Source organism: Mauremys reevesii, linkage group 8 (genome assembly GCF_016161935.1).
Source record: "Mauremys reevesii isolate NIE-2019 linkage group 8, ASM1616193v1, whole genome shotgun sequence".
NCBI classification, from domain to species: Eukaryota; Metazoa; Chordata; order Testudines; family Geoemydidae; genus Mauremys; species Mauremys reevesii.
The window spans coordinates 32,398,199-32,420,389 of NC_052630.1; positions in this window are offsets into that span (position 1 = coordinate 32,398,199).

Below are 22,191 nucleotides of genomic sequence, written 5' to 3' on the forward strand. Positions count from 1 at the left end.
TGAGTATAGACCTGGTCCTTATGCTGCTATGCTGTGTACCGCAATGCTGCCAGCAGAATTAATTCAGGAGTTGCCTTCTGGTACACTTGACAAAGTTTTTATTTTCACATGGCACTGCTGTGTCCCCCTCGTGTAGCCCTTCTCCCCCATTCCACGAGCGATCTTTGCATAGATGTCAGCATTTCTTCTGCTGGATCAGAGCTCTGCCTGCACAGACTCTTCTCCCCACACAGTGATGAGATCCACCACCTCCTGTGCAGACCAGGCTGGAGCATGTTTCAGGCGTGTTGTCTCCATGATCAGCTGTGCTCAATCTAGCATACTCCCGATGCTGATCAAACAGGAAATAGGAAATCAAAAGTTCCTGGGGATTTAGCAGGGGAAGGGCTGTTTCCTGTGTACCTGGCTGTAGTGCAACAGAGTTGAGAATGATCTCCAGAGCGGTCACAGATGAGCATTGTGGGACACCACCTGGAGGCCAAATAAGTCAAATTACACAACCCAGAGTCTGCACTATGTTGCGGATGGCCCATGAAAATCAAATTAAGCACTACGCGTCTCGCAGAGGTGGATTACAGAAGTCGACATCAGAGGCGACTTAGGCCAATGTAAAGGACCCAGTAGTGTAGACACATACATTAAGAGGTCAACTTAAGGCCGCTTCCTTTGATCTAACTCTGTAGTGTAGACCAGGCCTCAGATGTGGAAACTACAGAACCCAAACCACTAAAAAAGAAAATCAACTTTCTGCTGGTGGCATCTGACTCCGATGATGAAAATGAACATGTGGCAGTCTGCTCTGCTTTGGATTGTTATCAAACAGAACCTGTCATCATCATGGATGCATGACCTCTGGAATGGTGGTTGAAGCATGAAGGGACATATGAATCTTTAGTACATCTGGCATGTAAATATCTTGCGATGCCAGCTACAACAGTGCCATGCGAACGCCTGTTCTCACTTTCAGGAGACACTGTAAACAAGACGCAGGCAGCATTATCTCCTGCAAATTGTAACCAAACTTGTTTGTCCAAGCAATTGGCTGAAGTAGGACTGAGTGGACTTGTAGGCTCTAAAGTTTTGCATAGTTTTATTTTTGAATACTTTTATTTTTTGTACATAATTCTACATTTATAAATTCAACTTTCATGATAAAGAGATTGCACTACAGTACTTGTATTAGGTGAACTGAAAAATACTGTTTCTTTTGTTTTTTACAGTGCAAATATTTGTAATAAAAATAACTATAAAGTGAGCACTTTACATTTTGTATTCTGTGTTGTAATTGAAATCAATATATTTGAAAATGTAGAAAACATCCAAAAATGTTTAAATAAATGATATTCTATTATTGTTTAATCACACGATGAATTGCAATTATTTTTTTAATCGCTTGACAGCCCTATTCAAAATATTCCCCAAATACCATTTTTCCATGTAGGCAATTGCTACAGGGATGTTATGTGCTTACAAAAGGTAGGGGAGGTGGTCTGCACAATTGTGAGTGGAAGGAGCATTGTCCATGAGACAAGATCTCCAAAACTGTATGTCTTTCTGAAAATATATGCATTGGTTCCAAAAGCAATTCTAACAGCAAACTGCTGGGCTAGATGCAAGAATGATGGAGTGACATTCTATGGCTTGTCTTACAGAGGAAGCCAGGACAGACGATCACAATATGTATGAGACCTACATGGTCTACAGTGAAAAGGCTGGGGAACCCTGGGCCTTATAGTGCTGCTGAAATTCCTTTGGTAAAAGATCAGTGGTGGAATCTCAAACTTTTTGCATCTCCATCGATAATTAACCACCACCTCCCCCCACCCCTTCCAATATTAGAGAGGTTTTTGAGTTCAAGTATAACATTATGCAGTACATTCATATTCTAGCACAGGACAATCCATTGAGCTGTCAGTAAACAGCTAGCACTTGGAGCTTTAGTTACTGAATTTTTATTTTCTTCAAACATGTACAGAATCAAGTAGTTCCTTTAAACAATGAGTATGGTAGTCAAGTTATTTGTATGTCTGTGTCTGCAGAACCAATCACCTAGTGTTAAATTTCCAAGCATCTAATTTCAGTGTCAAGTCTTTTGGGTGCCCAAGTGGAGCTGAAGATGTGCAGCCAGTCTACAAATCTAGCTTGTTTTTTCCCCCAATATCTTCCATACCAGATTCCCTTTTCCATATGTGGCAAACGACTCATCTAGACAGGATCTAACTGTGACCCCCTCCCTTTTTAGCAATATGTGAAGACCAGGCTGTTTACAAAATCTTGACATTTCTTTGTGATGTCCCCAGAAGGTCACGACCCCCAGGTTAATAACTCTTGGTTTAGACCTTAGGCATCTGATGTTGGGCTCCCAAAAATTAAGGCATCCAAAAGGAGTGCTGACATTCTGTGCAATCTTCAGCAAGTAATTTAGGGACAGATTTTCAACAGAGCTCAGCTCCTATTGGTCCCGATACTAAAGTATGAAGACCATGGGATTAGTCACATGCTTCAAATTATACATGTTTGAATACTTTGCTGAACTGAGGCTGCTGAGTTCTGAAAATCTGGCCCTCACTACAGGGCTAATGTTATAGGGCGCCCTCACCTTGTGGGTGCCCTCAAGGCAACATTGCAGGGGGTCCTCATCTCGGGCCACCAGGGGTGCCACTTTCTTGGCCCCACAATAAATGTATATCTGGGTCTTCTGTGACCTGACCCTCCAGTCAGGTCACTTAAAAGTTCAAGCTCCTTCTAGGGTAACAAAAGATCCAACTGTAAGTCCAAAATAAGTCTCTACACTAATAGCTTCTGCTGCCCCTTGGACCACACTAAAGTCTTCTGCTTAGGGTGACCACCAACCCTTATTTGAAGGGACTGTCCCTTATTTAATTGATTTGTCCCTTAGGGTGACCATCCATCCCTTATTTTAAGATAGTATCAGTTCAATACATTTAAATATAAGTACCATTTTAAACATTAAATTAATGTCTATAATGATTGCATTATATACTTGTGGGCAGTAGAAATGCACACTTGAGAAAAATATACTTGATATGCTAAGGAAATGGTGTTTCCCTTAGAATAAAGCATTGTCCTTTATGTTTCATGTTGGATGGGAATAAGGGAAAACCACAACAGTGGTCGTCCTACTGCTGCTTTGTGTTTAACTCCTGGATCCTGCAGAACTCCTGCTAGGCTACTTCTTCCCCAGCAGGATTCCCCACATTGCTCCCCTTCCCCAGGGACTCCAGGAGTTTCTCTCTCAGGGATCTCCCTGTCACAAACAAGCCCTGTGGGGGAACTCACCTGCTCCCTGTGGGTATCTTCCAGCCTGACCTCCCTAGGCCTTTCACAGAGAGGGAACCCTCCTTGTTTTGCTCTCCTGGGACTCCTCCCTCTGACTGAGTGCAGCTCTGTTTAAGTAGCCCTCCACAGCTGGGGTGAGTCACTCTCTCTAACTCAGTCACACCCAGCTGGGGTAACTACTCACCCCTAAGACATGAGCAACGTTGAGCTCAGCTTGCCTTAGAGGGCCAGCCAGCCTGTGACAGCTAGGAACTAAGAATTCTTGAATTATATTCCAGGCTCTGCCAAATTGTGTTGTCCTAATATCTCGGGTCTGTACAACAGATGGCCCAAGCCAGAATCAGAGAGAAGCACACAGCTATTTTTTTGGTTCTAATGGATGATCTAGTAGATAGGACACTAGATCTGGTTTCAACTCCCAGCACAATCCTAGACTTCCTGTGTTACTTAATCTACCCTGTTCAGCTTCTATACAAGGGGGGACAATATTGCCTCTCACAGGGAGGTGTAATGAGGGTAGAATCCATTGACTGTGACTCATACTATCCAGAGAACTTCAGGAAAATTTGATCCTAGATTCAGCACCACTGGTCATCATCAGCTAAAACAGGTAGAGTAACCCCATTTACTTCACAGAGGCGAGGTGATGTTTCATTTATGTTTGTAAAGTGCTTAGCGAGCCTAAGATCAAAGGCCCTAGTATTGTTATTAAATGTGAATGCCTGGACTGTCATTAAAATATCTTTTGTCCAGATGGACGGGTGTGCAAGACTGATAAGCAGTCCCCTTTCAGGTAGAACACAGTAGTTCATCTGCGGTCACAGCAATAGAACTGCCTTTAGAAGGGGAAGTGGGGTGTGATTTCTTCAATAGTGGATACAGAAAGAATTTAAGTCCCAACTGGGACTTTGGCCAGGACAATGGTGCTATAGCTACTCTTGTGAAAGGTCCACAAGATCGTTCTTAGCTACCAGAAATACCAGGGAAGGTGAAAAATGCTGTGATATTTTGTGTTTGATTTTTCTCACTTGAGCTATCACTCTGAAGTCTGGAACCTTTTTTCTAAAGGGAAATAATTCTCAGAATTAAAATAATTCTGATCACTCCTTTTCTAAAGTAAGGTAGTCTGAAAGAGTTCTATTTTGCAATAGACAGAAGTATGGCCTTAATTAACTAAGCAAGTATCCACCCACCGAGACATGGGTTCAAGCAGATTATGATTCTATAATATGATGCGTTACAAAAATGACAATTGCCATGTTGAGTTGTAGCAGTAGTAATAAATAATAATAATAATAATAATCACCTCATGTGATAAAAGTGATGTTATCTCCCACCACACACACACACACACCCTTAGTCCTGGCTAGCCCTCACCTGAAGAACTGCATACAGTTTGAGGCATGGTATTTTACAGAGATCAGAGAAGGATCAGTGGAGATAAAAAAAAAAGAAAATGGAGAGCTGGAGTATGAAGGAAGCGTGATAAGAGATGCTGTCCATGTTCCATTTAAACTTAAGCTACAGCTTATGAAGGAGGAAAAAGTCAGCTCTTACAACAGTTTAGCCATGGAACAGGCAACTAAGGGAGGTTGTGTAATCACCCTCATTAGAGACATTCAGAGCTTGAGACTAGACCTAGATTGGGGCTATTGTAAGGCAAACAAAATCATTACTGCCCTGTTGCAAAGACTGGAAGGATGTTCCAACCCAAATGGTTCTATTACTCCCTTGTCCATCAAGAGACATAGGAATTGGCAGACTGGATCAGACCAATGCCCCATCAAGGTCAATAACCTGTCTCAGACAATTGCTATTACAAGTCCCAAAGGCTATAAAACTTACACACTATATTTTGTTAGAATGATTGCTGCATCATCACCCAGACACTGTTACCGGTGCTCTATCAGGCAATAAATAGAAGTTGGACTGCATCATGGAATGCAAGAGGTAATCTCTGTGACAGAAATCTGGCTCAAATTTCACCTGAGCTCACTAGGTACACCACATTTTATTTTATTGATGAAAACAACACACCATATCTGTGCCTGCCTACTGGTTTTGCTGAGTGAGAACCAGAAATGGTTAGCCAGTCAGTCCCCAGTCTGTAGCAGTGCATGAACCATGATATCAGGTCCCAACATCAAAAATTGGGGAGGTTCTGAGCCAGATCCAAAATTTGCATTTCAGGCGCAACGCCACTCTCACTGACACTGGTATAAATGAGGAATCAGCCAGTGGAGTCACAGGCATGACCCGTGTCAGTGAGAGGAGCCTTGGGCCCTAAATGTCATCGAATCATAGAAGATTAGGGTTGGAAGAGACCTCAGGAGGTCATCTAGTCCAACCCCCTGCTCAAAGCAGGACCAACACCAACTAAATCATCCCAACCAGGGCTTTGTCAAGCCAGGCTTCAAAAACCTCTAAGGAAGGAGATTCCACCACCTCCCTAGCTAACCCATTCCAGTGCTTCACCACCCTCCTAGTGAAAAAGTTTTTCCTTATATCCAACCTAGATCTCCCCTACTGCAACTTGAGAGCATTGCTCCTTGTTGTCATCTGCCACCAATGAGAACAGCTGAGCTCCATCCTCTTTGGAACCCCCCTTTCAGGTAGTTGAAGGCTATCAAATCTCCCCTCACTCTTCTTGTCTGCAGACTAAATAAACCCAGTTCCCTCAGTATCTCCTTGTAAGTCATGTGCCCAATTTGTCCACATCCTTTCTGTAGTGGGGGGCCCAAAACTGGATGCAATACTCCAGATGTGGCCTCACCAGTGCCAAATAGAGGGGAATAATCACTTCCCTCGATCTGCTGGCAATGATCCTACTAATGCAGCCCAATATGCCGTTAGCCTTCTTGGCAACAAAGGCACACTGTTGACTCATATCCAGTTTCTCATCCATTGTAATTCCCAGGTCCTTTTCTCAGAACTTCTGCTTAGCCAGTCAGTCCCCAGTCTGTAGCAGTGCATGGGATCTTTCTGTCCTAAGTGCAGGACTCTGCACTAGTCCTTGTTGAACCTCATCAGATTTCTTTTGGCCCAATCCTCCAATTTGTCTACATCACTCTGGACCTTATTCCTATCCTCCAGCCTATCTACCTCTCCCCCCAGCTTAGTGTCATCTGCGACCTTGCTGAGGGTGCAATCCATCCCATCATCCAGATCATTAATGAAGATGTTGAACAAAACCGGCCCCAGTACCGACCCCTGGGGCACTCTGCTTGATATTGGCTACCAACTAGACATCAAGCCATTGATCACTACCTGTTGAGCTCGATGATCTAGCCAGCTTTCTATCCACCTTATTGTCTATTCATCCAATCCATACTTTTTTAACTTGCTGGCAAGAATACTACGGGAGACCGTATCGAAAGCTTTGCTAGAGTCAAGATACATCATGTCCACCCCACTTTCCCCATATCCATAGAGCCAGTTATCTCATCATAGAAGGCAATCAGGTTGGTCAAGCATGACTTGCCCTTAGTGAAGCCATGTTGACTGTTCCTCCTCACCTTCCTCTCCTCCAAGTGTTTCCTTGAGGACCTGCTCCATGATTTTTCCAGGGACTGAGGTGAGGCTGACCAGTCTGTAGTTCCCCAGATTCTCCTTCTTCCCTTTTTTAAAGATGGGCACTATATTTGCCTTTTTCCAATCATCCGAGACCTCCCATGATCACCACGAGTTTTCAAAGAGGAGACAAAACCTGCATTGGGGAATATTTTAGTGTAATTATGGTTCACTGTCATCTGCACTTTTCTTTTAACTAACTGTATAACATTCCACTATTCAGTAAGACCCCATTGACTTTCATTTAGTAAATATTAGCTTCTCAGCCAGCCAAAGAACAGCAATATTTACCTTAAACTCAGAGCCCAATAAAGCCATACAGGTCCATTGTTGGTTTGGTCTTCCTGTTATTTTTCCTGCCAGATGAAGAGCTTGACATGTGAATTTCCAAGTCCTGCTCTCATTTATTTAGGCATAGCTGCCATCAAGTTACCCTGGATTTATACCAGGTTATATGAGAACTGAGTTTGGCCCAAGGAATCTGTCTCATTCTAGCAGGTGAATTTTCACCCTGGCACTGAACTAACCTGTTTCCACTTAGTTCAGCAAAAAGCTATTTTCTTCTTGGTGAACATTCATGAAGATGAAAACTGGGATCATTGTCCAGGCTGTTGATGATACTGCCATCCATCACTGTCAATATAAAAATGATTAATAACAATCATTTACATTTATGAAATCCTGGCCCCACTGAAGTCAATGGCAAAATTTCCATTGACTTCAGTAGAGCTAAGATTACATCTGTTGTGCCTTTCATTTGCATACATCTCAAAGTGGTTCATGAACAGAATTAATCTGACCAGCAAATTAAGGTTAAGACCCTGACTTGTGAAAGATACCATATATAGTACACAGGTTAAGAAAAGAGTGTCTGTACATGTGGATATAGTGCTTAAATTATCCACAAATACAAAGTTTATTTTGAAGTCATAAAATATATATAGTGCTTAAGCAGCAATAACCCAAATTAGGTGAATAAATTTAACAATACAGTTTAAATATTAGAATACTCGGGTACATCACTCATGAAAAGTTGTACAGAGATTTGGTTGTGGAAAGCAAAATATATCAATGAGTGTAGATTGTTCCTCAATAATTGAGAATTAGGGTAGGTTGTCCATTTAGAAAATACAATCTATCTGGGAAGTATTTCAGTTACTTTCCTTACTGTGCTTCTCATCAGCACTCCAGCTCATTCCTCCTTATACTGCTGATGTTCGGTGACATGTTCTATGTAGATGTACCTTGACCACCTGATGGCATCTGACACCATGAGATGCCATATCAGCCGAGCATAGTGTTGACCATTTCCGCATTCTCCCAACACTTGCTCATTACTGGGGTCTCATGTGCCCAGGACTCTGAAGATCAGGACGTGAGTTTGGACCTCGTAACCCCATAGTGTGAAGGGGAGCCCAGGCTGGTGGGTCAGGCAGGCTCAGTGGTGTCAACCAGAGGGGTATATTTCTCTAGCTTTTGAGATCGAGCATCGCAGAAGGCTGGGGTCATGTTTTTAAAGGGAACTGTGATGTCCACCATGATGATCTTCTTCAGGTCCTCATTGGTGATGACAATGTCCAGCCACAATTGGCTGTCAGTGCTGGGGATGGCGGAGTTCACAGCAACCTTCCCCACGGGTGGCGGGATGGCTCTGGCCAGGTGATCTTGGATGGTATTGTGTCGCAGCTTCCAGGCTTTGGAATGGGGCTTGCAGCTACACAGGATGTGGGGTAGTATCTCATGGGCATAGCCACACTTCCTGCATCGCTTGTCCCAATTCCCATGGTGTACGGCTCCATTCAGCGGGACACAGTTGAGCCAGGCCCTGTAGATGAACATCCAGTTGGCAAATCAGGTGAAGCTGCCTCCGGTGAGGAAGTGGTTGCTGGTGTCCCACTTGCATGTCACTTCGAACGCCTTGCCCTGGTCCTGCTTCCGTTTCCGTTTCAGGTTTTCCATGTATTGGCAAAGGATGGCATCCTTCAGGGTCCTCTCCAGCATGGTTCTAGCTCTCAGAGTGATGATAGTGTGATCCGTATTCTTCACCTGTGGCCCCAGGACTTCAGATCCTGGTGTTCTTCACACCATGTCCAGCAGCAGCAGATATGCTTCTCCAGTCATTGCATAGCGTTCCAGGCACAAATCCAGAGCGAAGCAAAGTCTCCCCCTTCTCTTCGAAATTCTCCTTCCTGGGAGCCACTCAAGTAGGCAGTGACATCTTGGACAAATGACCAGTTCCTCTGTTTTATATCATGTCCCAGAGGCTGGACCCCTGTTAGCATAGTGGGCCCTAATCTTGTTCTGGGGCTCTGTTCTGACTCAGAAGAGTTGTTTTTTTCAGTAGGAAAACTTATCTAGTTAGTTGAAAATTTTCCATTGACACTTCTCTATAGAAAACTGGGGTTTTGACTAACCAAAGGTTTTCATGGGAAGTGTCTGCTTTGGAGGGGAAGGTGATGGAAAATATGGCAGTTTGGGTCTGGAATTTTCTTGGGTTTTAGCTTCTGCCTGTACGTTTTTGGTTGCCAGAAGCGAGGTCTGGGGTGGTCGGACTTGTTACATAATTTTTTTTTCTGCTGCAAGTTTCACTGAAAGTGAATGTGAACATTTGCAGATTTTTTCCCCCACAAAATAAAAGAAAGCCATTTTCCAAGCAGCTCTAATTAACAGCACCGCTTTGAAAGTACCTGGGTATTGCTTAGAGGTCTCTCATCCAAGTACTATCCTGGCCCTAGCTTTTGAAGTTTGATAGTCTCGCAAACTGGGGTGGTATATGGTAAACACCTGTGATCAAGAAGTTTTGTATTATCTAAAATAGAGGCATGTGATTATGGGCCAGCTTTGCAGCCTCATCATCCAGCTGAAAATGAGAGTTATTGAACAAAGTGGAAGGATTTGTATTGCAAGGCTCTCAGGCCCCGCTTTTCCTTGTGCCAGACAATTTTGTCAACATGGTATCATGTGATTAAGAACAGCTGCATGGATATTGCAAACTTAGCTCACTGCTGTTTAAACATGCTCATTACTGACCTTGTACATAATTACAGGACCAGTGGAAACATGAAGGAAGTGGCATGTACAATCCTTCATAAAGTGTGTCCCAGCTGGAACGTGACATCGCGGCCATAGATCAACTTGTGGCCTATTTGGAGTTCTCATCTACAGCCTCACTAGGATTGATTAGTGAAAGGAAACAAGCTCTGCACTGAACTGACATGGAGAAACTACTTGCCAAAATATTTCTTCCTGATGTGCATTAGGAGGCTATCAAATCTCCCTAGAACTTTTAGTTAAAAAGTGATATAGCAACTTCCATCCAAAGATCCCAGACTGCTTTACAAACAGTTTGTTAAGCCTCACAACACATTTGAAGTGTGTAATTGATATTATATCCATGTTACAGGTAGGGAAACTGAGGCACAGAGCTTAAAGTGTGGCTATTAGATCTGTGTGAACAGAATTTCTCATTTGCGGACCATTCAAAAGGGAGGGGGGGAAAAACCAAGAAACTAATTCATTTTTGGTCAACCCAAAAACAAGATTTAAGAAGTTTTGGCAAATCAAAAAGTAAAAAATCATTTTGGGTCAAATAAAATGTTTCTTTCAACCCAAAACCAAAACCAGTTCTTAATTTTTAATAAAATAAAATTGAAGGTAGCTTCAAAAGAAAAGTGGTTTTGACCAAAGATAAAAATGTTTCATTTCAATATATTCAAAATGAAATAAATTTATTTTTGGATGAGCATTTGGTGAAACTGACAAATTTTCAACATGTTTTGCTGTTGTCTGGTCTGCATGGTTTCCTGAAAAAAGTTTCAAATGCAATATGGTGTCTATACTCAGAAAAGGCATCATCTTACCCAAGAAATTTGCTGCATGTGTTTATATTCCAAGTCGTATATGCTGATTTTTGGGGTGAGTTTTTGCAACATATATGCACTCAAGTTTAACTAAAGCAAATACTCATGGAAAGTCAATTTTAAGCTCATATGCTCAAATATATGTAGAAAGAAAATTTCAAGTTTGCTTTTTCCACACATTCACACCAGAAACCTGATTATAAGAGGTACACATCCAGACAGAGAACAGAAACACCACTGTTTGTTATATGATCAATCATAACTAAACTACACAGCTTGAATGTGGGATTTTGAATTTCAGACAGCAAGCCATACAGTAAGTGAAATTCACCAAAAAAAGTTGTCAAGTCTTTGACTAATGACTACATTTGAGAAAATTGGGATCTGTTCATGGCAGAACTGCAGTTACACATTTAAGCTACTGTAATTTGTTTAGAAGCAAAAAAAAAAATCCCAAAGCTGGGCATTTTTTATTTTTTTTAAAGAAATCAGATTTTCCCTTGAGAAATAAGGATATTAAAATGGTGGCTCTAGAATTACAGATTTTTTTTTGCACACTTCAAAATTGGTTACATATGGGCCACATTTTCAAAAGCAGCCTCTGCAGTTCTCTTCCCTCAAGATTTCACACATGTAATTGTTCATGTCTCATTTTCTTCCATGTACACAAATTTGGAGGTATGCATGTATATGCCATTTGCACCTGCATACTTGATTTATGCATTTGTTTGTGTGCACAAATCCAAGTTTCTCTGATAGTTCATTCTTCCATTACACCCATGCTCGAGTTCTATTTCTCGGTGCAATTGAAAGATACTGGTTTTGATCTATAAAGCCTTTTCTGGTTAGAGACAGTCCACACCTCCCATGTTTTAACTCAGCAGCTGAGATCATCTGGGATGAACTCCAATCCCTAGATGTTTGCAGGTGGTGACTGTAGGCAAAACTGATGGATCCTTAGCTCTGGGGCTTGTTTACGCAGCATCCATCTCTCTATCAGAGACTGTCTGGTGACCGGGATGAGAATGATCTAGCCCAGTGGTCGGTGCAGGCATCGGGAACCAAGGACTAGGGTGAGAGCAGGCATCAGTAACTGGAGCCAAGGGTCAAATGGGAGGGCAGAAAATGGATACTAGGGCGAAGAGAAGGATAGCTCAGTGGTTTGAGCATTAGCCTGCTAAACCCAGGGTTGTGAGTTCAATCCTTGAGGGGGCCATTTGGGGAACTGGGGCAAAAAATCTGAGGATTGGTCCTGCTTTGAGCAGGGGGTTGGCCTGGATGACCTCCTGAGGTCCCTTCCAACCCTAATATTCAATGAAGGGTCAAGTTGCAATCAGAAGCCAGAGCCACAGATCAAGATGGAGATCAGGAACTGAAGCAAGCAGGGCAGTAGGCAAGGAGGGGTTCAAGGTTGGGGCAGGACAGAGGCAAGGCTAGCTGCAAGTCAGGAGCAGCAGGAACAAGGTAACACAGGAGCAGTCACGGTGGTGGGTATGACAGGTTCCCCCTTGCCAGGGTGCCACTTGGAACTGGAGTACCACTGAGCCTGCCTGACCCACCAGCCTAGGGTCCCCTTCACACTATGGTGCTATGATAAGTTTCCAAGCTTGCTCTTTCACCAGCATATGTGCAGCTTCGATAGGCTCTGCTAAGGCACCCTCTCCCCACCACCCCCAGAGTGTAAATCCAAAATTAAACCATCTTGTGCTGCACAGGGAACAGTACAGCGTAAGCACATACAATTCACCCCCTCCCTCAATGTGGAGAGAGATATGCAACAGCCTTCTGCCCCAAGTTATAATTTACACACACACTGGTTTTAGACAAAACAAGTTTATTAACAACAAAAGACAGATTTTAAGTGATTAGAAGTGATAGCAAACAGATCAAAGCAGATTAGTAAATAAACAAAACTGCAAACTGATCTTAACACACTAAATAGGTGGGATATGAATTAGCAAATTCTCACCCTGAGTGATAAATAGGCTGGCAGATTTAGGCACAAGTTGCCTTGGCTATCCTAGTTTTTCATACACAAACTAAAAATCCCTCTACCTGGGACCATCACTTCCCATGGTTCAGTCCTTGCCCCTCAGCTGTTTCCAGGTGTGTTATTGTAGGGAGAGCGAGGACCCATCATGATGTCACTGTTCCCCTTTTATATCTTTTTCCCACTTGCTGGAAAGCTCTTTTGCTGTGACCTGGGTCAAACAGTCCCCATTGTATAGTAGTATCTCTGAGAGGTTTCTATTGTACACAGTTCCTGGGGTAATCCTTGTGCTTGTGTGCATTTCCTCAATAAGCCATTAACATTGTTTGGCCTTTTTACTGTAGTACCTGAAAGGCTGCTTGTGGGTGTTTTCAACCTCGCAACATGTTTCAGTCACACATACACAGCCAAATTTAATAACTTCACATGTGACAGTAGCACATACGATCCAACGAGATACTAATGTCTAGCAGATCAAGACTTTTAGAATGATACCTCACAAGGCATACTTTGTACAAAACGTATCCTAATTACAAGACAGTAGTGAATATTGGGGTTCCAGGGTGCCACAGTGGGCATGAACACTGAGCAGCCAGCGAGCTGCTGCTGGTTTAAGGCAGCCAGCTGGCCCCTCCAGACAGTCAGGTATCCTGCTGCAGGCCAGCTGTACTGACTAGACTGCCTGGAGACTAGCTCTGCTGAAGGCCCCAATCCCCAGCAGACTGACTCTGTTGTCCTTCAAGTAACACTGAAAGGCAAGGTTCAACTGTTCCCCTAGAAGACGGGTTACTTGAGAGAGACTGGTGGGGAAGTTATGTTGATGTCATTGCTTACTGTGGTTTGTTGTATATAGAAAAATAGAATAAACCCAAAATGTTGTATGTGCAAAGAGACATTAAAGTTTGCACATGCAAAAACTGAGTTGAGAAATTGTCAACACAATTCATAAGCCAGGTTAAGATCTGTTTACAAGTTTGCCCCCATACTTCAGAGTCTGTGGTCTCATCTTGCCCTCAGCTTACACAGTTTGGGGTCACGTCTTCCCCTACTAGACACTGTCCTTATGTTGCATTAGTTATGAACTCAGTGTATGATACTGGGTGCTATCAGACAGCCAAAGACAATGTAGAAAGATAATCATATTAGGGTAGGAAAAGCACAATTCTGTAAAGCATGAACATAAGAACAGCCATACTGGGTCAGATCAAAGGTCCATCTAGCCTAGTATCCTATCTTCCAACAGTGGCCAATGCCAGGTGCTTCAGAGGGAATGAACAGAACAGGTATCATCAAGTGATCCATCCCTTTTGCCCATTCCCAGCTTCTGTCAAACAAAGTCTTATAGAGCAAATATCATAACATGGAAACCTTTCCCAGCTAGGTAGAGTGAAAAAACATTGAGCATTCATCATATCCTGAAAAGAATCAGACCTCCATTGTTTAAATGGCATGAGTCCACCATAGTCTCATAACAGCATGGGATTTCTACTGCCCCATACTAGTTACAGATGTCTAAACATATTGTAGTACTAGTAGCTAATGTTTTGCACTTGGAAATTGACCTACATTATGAGAACAAAATTCACATTGTTCTATACGTTAGACAGAAAAAAATCATACTTCCATAATGTCAGGAAACCTTACAATGAACCATAATTTGGGGTGGGGAGAGAGAACCTTATAGAATGAGTCATAGAAAGTCTTATTCACAAGAGGTAGGTAATATATGCTGACATAGTACTATCTCTCCTAAGCTGCACTGGGTATAAGCTTACATCAGACGGGCTTTGTTATGTAGTCATGTCATTATGCCTTAGTGGCTATACACTCACATTTTCCCATAATGCACAGAGTATACTTTTGCAAGGCAGTAGGGAATGACTCACATATTTGCATGCTGTCTATGGACTAGATTATAAAATATTGGCTGTGGACACATATCATACCACACAAGGGGTTGGTTTCATATCAGCACACAGAGACTATAGAATTACATCACTCTATTCCAACTCTAGACGTACACTAGAGATCGCAAGCATTCCACTGATATCACACTTTGCTGGAACAGGCTTCCAATATATGTTCATAAAGAGATTGGCTTGCCACATATCCCACTTACGTCTCACTGTAACTATGCCATACTTTCTATAATTTGAAAGTAAGAGGTCATGAACTGAAGTTGAAGCAGAAGCCAGCATATAATAATTAGTTTCTTATCCTACAGGCATGTTGGGATAAGGAGCAAACTGCGAATACACTCAACAATGGGAGTGGCAGTGGTAATGAAAGTGCTGTGCAATCATCAGGAGATAACTCAGTAGCATTAAGTCAACTGCTTCCACATCATGTCATTGTTAGCACCAGGCTTGTGGTCGGGAAGCTGGAGCCCTTTCTCTCCTAAGGGTGTACAGTCAAGGCAGACAAATCATTTTTATTTAGATTGCAGGAATGTAAGCACTAGTGAGCATGTGTTATGGGTCCCCACGGTGCTCCATCTGCAGAGAATGAGAGATGTGTAGAAGACTGGACTCACCGCTGGCATGTCGCCTCGTGGCTGGGTGTGGTGTAGCAGAGTCTCTTCATCTGGCGCCCTCTGCCAACAGCCGCTGTGGGCCTGTTGTGGTCTGCTTCTTCTTATGAGTCAGCCCTCCAACCAGGTCATATCTCGCCTCACCCCTTTGGGAGAAAGAGAGTCCCACAGCCTCATACCAAGTCTTTGATCCAAGTCCAGACTCACTAATTCTTCACTCCAAGATGGAAGCCAGGCCCTCCCCCTTCTCTGGGTACTAGCCTAGGAGCCCAGTAGTGAGCAGGCAAGGTCTGTCTATTCTGAACCCACCCTTGCTCCCTCCTTGAGCTATTCCCTACCTCAGCCTGGCCACAGGCCTTTCCCATTGCCCCTTCACAGGCCCACTGCCTACCTGCATTCTTCCCCATACCCAGAGTCTCACAAGATTCAGGCTTCTTTCCAGGAAGGGGCTCATAGCCCCTTGGAATCTCCAAAAATATCCCCAATGAAAATACAAACAAACAAACAAACCACTTCAGCTCTCCTCAGGCTCATGGTCTCATCCCTCTTAAACTTTCCCTGTGCTCCAGTCTCCAGCTGAATACCAGCTCCCAGGGCTGCCTCCCCTGGAGTCTTGCCCTTATTTCAAGGCATCACTAGAGCTAACTCCCACCCTGTGGTTTTCCCCAGCTCTCCTTCCACCCATCTCCTATCAACCCTTCCCTGAGAGAGGGAACTCCCAAGCTACTCTCTCCTGAGTCACCTCTTTGACCAGCCAGGTCCCACTACTGCTAGGAGAAAATATACAGCAGCCTTTCCCTCTCTTTATAATCACTAGCCAGCTGCAATTCATCTTCAGCTAGGCTTGGCCCAACTTCCATGTGCAACAAGATGCACTAATTACTCTCTATCTCCAGTGTATCCTTTCATGGCTGATATGGGGCATGCACCCTTCACAATCTGTTACAGACCCAGCCTGAGAGGCTTGGCTTTTTAGCTCAAGCAATAACAGCTCACGATTTTAGCTCCGGAGGTCTTCTCCCAATTCCTCAGGTCAGCCAAGATGTCAGCAGTCACAGTGGCACAAAAGGGACCCATTTTGCTAGACACTGTACAGAGCAAGAGATAGCCCCTGCCCAGAAAAAGCTTCCTGTCCAAAAAGACAACAGCCAAACAATGGGAGGGGAGATGCTTAGAACTAGGCAAAAATTTTCAGCCAAAACTTTTCTTTTTGTTGATAAAAAGCAGATTCAGCAACATTGGGACTTTTGCAAATGTGTGTTGGTTTCCCCAAATTGCCTGAATTTTTGTCCAACTTTTCAATTTGCTGGAAATTTGGGAAAATTTCAGGTTTGGTTCAACCCCCAACAATTTCTTTCCTGATTTTTCAGAATTGCCAGTGAACAATAATATTCTCTAGAAATATAGTAAAGTGACTCACGCCAGGTCACACAGCAGAGCTAGAAACAGAAACTCTGGTCTGCTGACTCTAAGTAAAGTGCCCTATAGAATAAGCCACATTGCCTCAGCTACAGTTGGAATAAGCTTGGAGCACTCTGATCTGTATAATTACAAACCCTCTATTGTAGTGGAGTATTTCAACATTGATGCAAAAGGATGGAATATCTGCCTTTGTGTCAGTCCCAACATATGCCCATTTTAAACAGTTTTCAAGTTACTAAGCAAACTCACCATTAATTCTCCAGCAGGTTGTGGATTCCTATCCTGGTGCACTGAGGCTCATACTGTGCAGTGTGGATAGGAGACTTACATGGAGAGCACAAGTTGCTATATAGCAGTGTTTCTCAAACTGGGGTCACCGCTTGTGTAGGGAAAGCCCTTGCCGGGCCAGGCCTGTTTGTTTACCTGCCCCATCCACAGGTCCGGCCGATCACGACTCCCACTGGCTGCGGTTTGCCGCTGCAGGCCAATGGGGGCTGCTGGAAGCGGTGGCCAGTAAATCCCTCAGCCCTTGCCACTTCCAGCAGCTCCCATTGGCCTGCAGCCCATTGGCGAACCGCAGCCAGTGGGAGCCGCGATCAGCCGGACCTGCGGACAGAGCAGGTAAACAAACCGGCCTGGCAGAGGCTTTCCCTGCACAAGCAGTGACCCCAGTTTGAGAAATACTGCTATATAGGAAGTGGTGAGTCTGCAAGTGGCCATCTTTGCCCTGAGTCCGTGTTGAACCAGTGACCCAGCAGGAGACTACTGGGCACTATTTTGCTTGTGTAACTGTGCCTCAGTGGATGCCAAATTCAGGACAAACTGTTGAAAAATAGGGCAGGTAGACCCCAAGACTGGTGGCTAATCCCCCATAGGATATACCAAACCAGCAACAAAAGCAAACTTCTGTTTCATCACACTGGCTAACGAGAAGTCATAAAAGCAGTTTCCTTAGGCATTCCAGTCCTTGTATCACCACTGAAAACACTAGACTTAGAGATGAGTGGTTCTTTACAACCAATCTCTTCAAATACAAGGTTCTTCTGATCCCAAAGGACCAGCCACACACCCAGGTCAGTATATAACTTAGATCTTACCCAAAAATCACCCTGATGCCAATCCTTTAGTAACTAAAATCTAAAGGTTTATTTATAAAAAGAAAGAAAAAAAGGTGAGAGTTAAAATTAGTTAAAGGAATCAAATACATACAATAATGGCAAAGTTCTTGGTTCAGGCTCGTAGCAGTGATGGAATAAACTGCTGGCTTAAGTCAAGTCTCTGGCTGCTTCCAAATCATTGGAAGTTCCTCAGTTCCTTGGTTAGAATGCTCCCATTAGTATAAGCTCATAGTCCAGAGGCTGGAGCAGGACAGAGGCAAAATGGAGGTGGTTTCCAGGGCCTTTTTATATCTTCTGCCATGTGGAGGGAAACCCATTGTTTCAAACAAAGCCCTCAGCACAGCTAGTGGAAAATTACAGGTGACAAGACAGTGTTTGGAGTCACATGGGCAAGTCACATGTCCATGCATGAAGGTTTGGACACTGTAGAAGCCATTACCTATACCTCAAACTGCACATTTGCAGGACAGTCCATTCAGTGTAGATGGGCGTCTCCCATAGTCCATTGTCAGTTAAGTGTTTCTTGATGAGCCACTTAATTTCAATAGCCCTTCCAAGATGTGCTGGCTAACTACCCCGTGGGCATTACCCCAGGAGCAAACATTTGAAATCCAGGTATGGAGCCAATATTCATAACTTCAAATACAAAAACAATACATGCATACAGATAGCATAATCATAACCAGCAAATCATAACCTTTCCATAGCTATCTTACATGCCATATTTCGTACAAGATTTGTTGCAAATATGTAACAGTGTTTGCAACAATGATCTATATGGTCATATTTTAATCAGATAACATCACAGCTTGATGTACCAGTTCTCCGATGAGAGGTGAAACAGCTCCAAGCCATCAGTGGCCTTTGAAGATTGTGCGGAACTTTTTGCAAAGAGCAGGGAGGCCTCCTCAGGGAGGAAAAATGGTCTGTTGATTGGGGCAGTCACCTAGGACATGGGAGAGCTGAGCTGACATCCCTGCTCTATCCCAGACTTCCTGGGTGACCTTGGGCAAGTCACTTAGCCTCGCCATGCCTCAGTTCCCCCTCAGTACAATAGGCCTAGACTTGAGGTGGCTCACAGTCTAAGTCCAAAAGCCTCACACCAAAGAGTTGTGATCAAATTCTTGGTGAATGTTAGACCACTGGAAGAGACTTCATTTGGCCTCTTCGGTCCGCACAGCAGCTGCTGCCTGCCCCACTCCTGCTGGCCACCTCCACCGCCCTACACTGCATGTGTGCTAGGCAACGAGGATGCAAAAGCCTCTCGCTCCGCAGTGCTCACAACACAGCAGGGTGATGGCAGCTGGCAGGGGCCACCACTGCACTGACCCAATGGGCAGAAGGTGATTGGAGATAGATTGTGGACATGAGGCCTGGCAAGCAGGAAGCCCCCACCAGGCTGAGCCCCCAGGACGAGGCAGCAGCACTGTTGAAATGGGTTTCTGGGAATGAGTTGGTCACGTCGGGTCTGAGTCAGCTTGTTCTCAGGTTGGGCTGGGTCAGGCTTTAAAATTAGGCCCAACCAGACCTCTACAGTCATTACTATTAGGAGGGGAAGAAATAATTATTCAGCAAGGCAGTGCATGAATTATTATTATTATTCACTTTGTCGAAACATGAGCATTGCCCATAGCAGTGTTGATCAATGACACATCTAGTAGAGTGCTGGTCTCTGCCAATAGCAGATGCCAAGTGGGTATAACAACCTCATTCTGCAATCAGTTTTGTAATATTATGCCATAGGGAGAAATTTATTCCTGACCCCAGTACATGATCAGCTTGTTCTCTGAAGCAAGAGGCTGGATAACCCTTTGTTGTCTTATCTTGGCTACATGTCTAATGTTTCCATCCTGAGTGGGATTAAAACTGTGTGTTCTACACCCAGTTCTGCCATTGTGGCCTTGGGCATGTTACTTAACCTTCATCTCCCTGATGTGTAAAACAGAGTAATAGTATTTACCTAGCTCACAGGAGTGTTGTGAAACTTACTTCATAGTGTTTGTACAGGGCTTTAAGGCCTTTAGGTGGAAAGTGCTATAGACTGGCAAATTATTATTAATTGTTATTATTCAGTCGTGGTATTATAACCATTATATAGGAGATATACAGCTGTCTAATACAATGTAGCCTTACTGTAACCTCCATTGGATATAGAGCAGGTAGAGCTTGAGCCTGTTTTAGTGGTATAATGGCTATTGGAAATCTGGGATTTTTTAAATGTCCGTGGGCAGAATGAGTAATTTTGATGTCATTTTCAGAAGGCTCTACGAGGGAGAACTTGTGCAGCTGACATCAGTGCACCAGCCACAGCTGATAGCCAGCGCTGTGCCAAGTTTCGTAGCTCTGGGCACACTTTTATAGCTGAGTAATAACAACAAGCAGGTGCACAGGGTAATACAGTTCCGAGAGGATGTAGAATGGCAGTACAACAAGCACCAATGAGCAGCTACACCAGCCACTGTCTAGACTATCCCTCCTGAGGGGGCCCTAAGACAGGTGGGAGAAAGGTTTCTGACCCTTGTTTCCAGAGCCCAGTCCTGGGTGAAGGCAATTTCTAATTAATTTGAAGGGAAAAAAGCAGAAGCTTTGCAAAAATAGAGATCTATAGATTTCTGTTACAAAAGGGGAAGAAATGACCACTTCTCTTGATAATGATACATTAAGGAAACCAAGCACGTATCTCTTATTTGTTATATTTCTAGCTCTCACTTACTCTCCATCTTGTTAGTATTCTCCATATCTTCCTGTTTCTATTCTTACTGGTACTTATCTTCACATTCCTTATGTGGGCCTCCCAGCAGAACTTTTTCTTTCTTTGTTTCTTTTAAGCTTTTGTCTTTCTGCCTTCTCTTTTCCCCTTCTTTTTGTTCATCTCCTCCCTTCCCAGTCTCCTATCCCCTATTCTCCTATGTTCCAAGAATTAGACGTGTAACTTTAGCGCCCTCATAGCCAAGATGGAGTCTGCTCTGCAGACAGATCTGGCCAAGAGAAGGTGTGCACAGGAATGCAGCAGGAAAAATGCCTTCCACCCCAGGGGCACCTGTTCCAAACCCCCCAGAGTGAACGAACACACACACACACACACACACACAAACAAAAAGTACAATGGATATAAGAAAGGGAAATATTTATTTGTAGAGGGAAAGAGGAGAAAAACAGCAAGGGGAAATACAGGGGGAGTGGTAAAACAGGGTTGCAGCCAAACCAAGGCCCAGTGGTAGCACAGTCTGAAAGGGCAGACACTAAGCAATGTGTCTGCATGCAGAGTTCAGGAGTCCTGGGCACAGTTCCAGTCCACTGGTGAGTCTTGGGGGCTCCTGGTCGTCTTCAGCCCCAGTGAACTTTCCCCAACAAACCCCTCCAGTGCCCTCTTCTGCCGCTCTCTGCAAAGCCACACAGAGCGACCACCTCCCCACTTAACTAGTTAGCAGCTTCCCTCCTTATTCCCAATGCAGAGTCACAAGCCCCAAGTTCTGGGCAGCAGTGATACTGGGTCCAGCTGCGACCTGTCCTTCTTGGGTGATTCCTCCCTGGCACAGTGCTCCTCCTAGCTCCCGTCCTGGGGCAGGGCCGGCTTTAGGAAGTGTGGGGTGGCGGTCCGGGTCTTCGGCAGCACTTCGGCAGCAGGTCTTTCACTCGCTCCGGGTCTTCGGCAGCATTTCGGCGGTGGGTCCTTCACTCGCTCTGGGTCTTCCGCGGCACTGAAGGTCCTGCTGCCGAAGTGCTGCGGAAGACCCGGAGCGAGTGAAAGACCCACCGCTGAAGTGCCGCAGAAGACCCGGAGCGAGTGAAAGACCCACCGCTGAAGTGCCGCGGAAGACCCGGAGCGAGTGAAGGACCCGCCGCCGAAGTGCTGCAGAAGACCCAGACCGCCGCCAGGTGAGTAAAAATTAAAAAGGCACCTAAGTTAGGCGCTCTTCTTTAGGGGTCAGGGCCCTCTTAGGCACAGGGCCTGATTCAGGGGAATCGGCCTAAAGCCGGCCCTGCCTGGGGTGTCCCCAATTGGCCGCCCTGTCCTTCCCAGGCTTCAGGCAGGTTCTCTGCTGCTTCACTTTGTGAGGGCCTGCGGGCTGCAGCTCTTCTCTCCCTGCAGCTCCAGAGCCACCCCCTGGAGTTTCCCTCCATTTGCTCACTGCTCCCTCTCCCCCCTTAGAAAAAACAAGATTTAAAGGGGCCATGCTCTCTAAACCCCAAAGGGGTTACAGACGTATCAATTCATTTCCCCAATATTTTGTTGACAATGTTGAAATTCACTGAAAACCACCATTCTTTCAGAAGTTTCCCTGCCGGACAAACTTGGCCCATGCTAGAGTGGTATTCACACAAACTAAAAACAATAATGCTTTTATCCACCATTAATAACTAGAAGAATGTCTCTCATGAATATACTGTGGTGCCTTT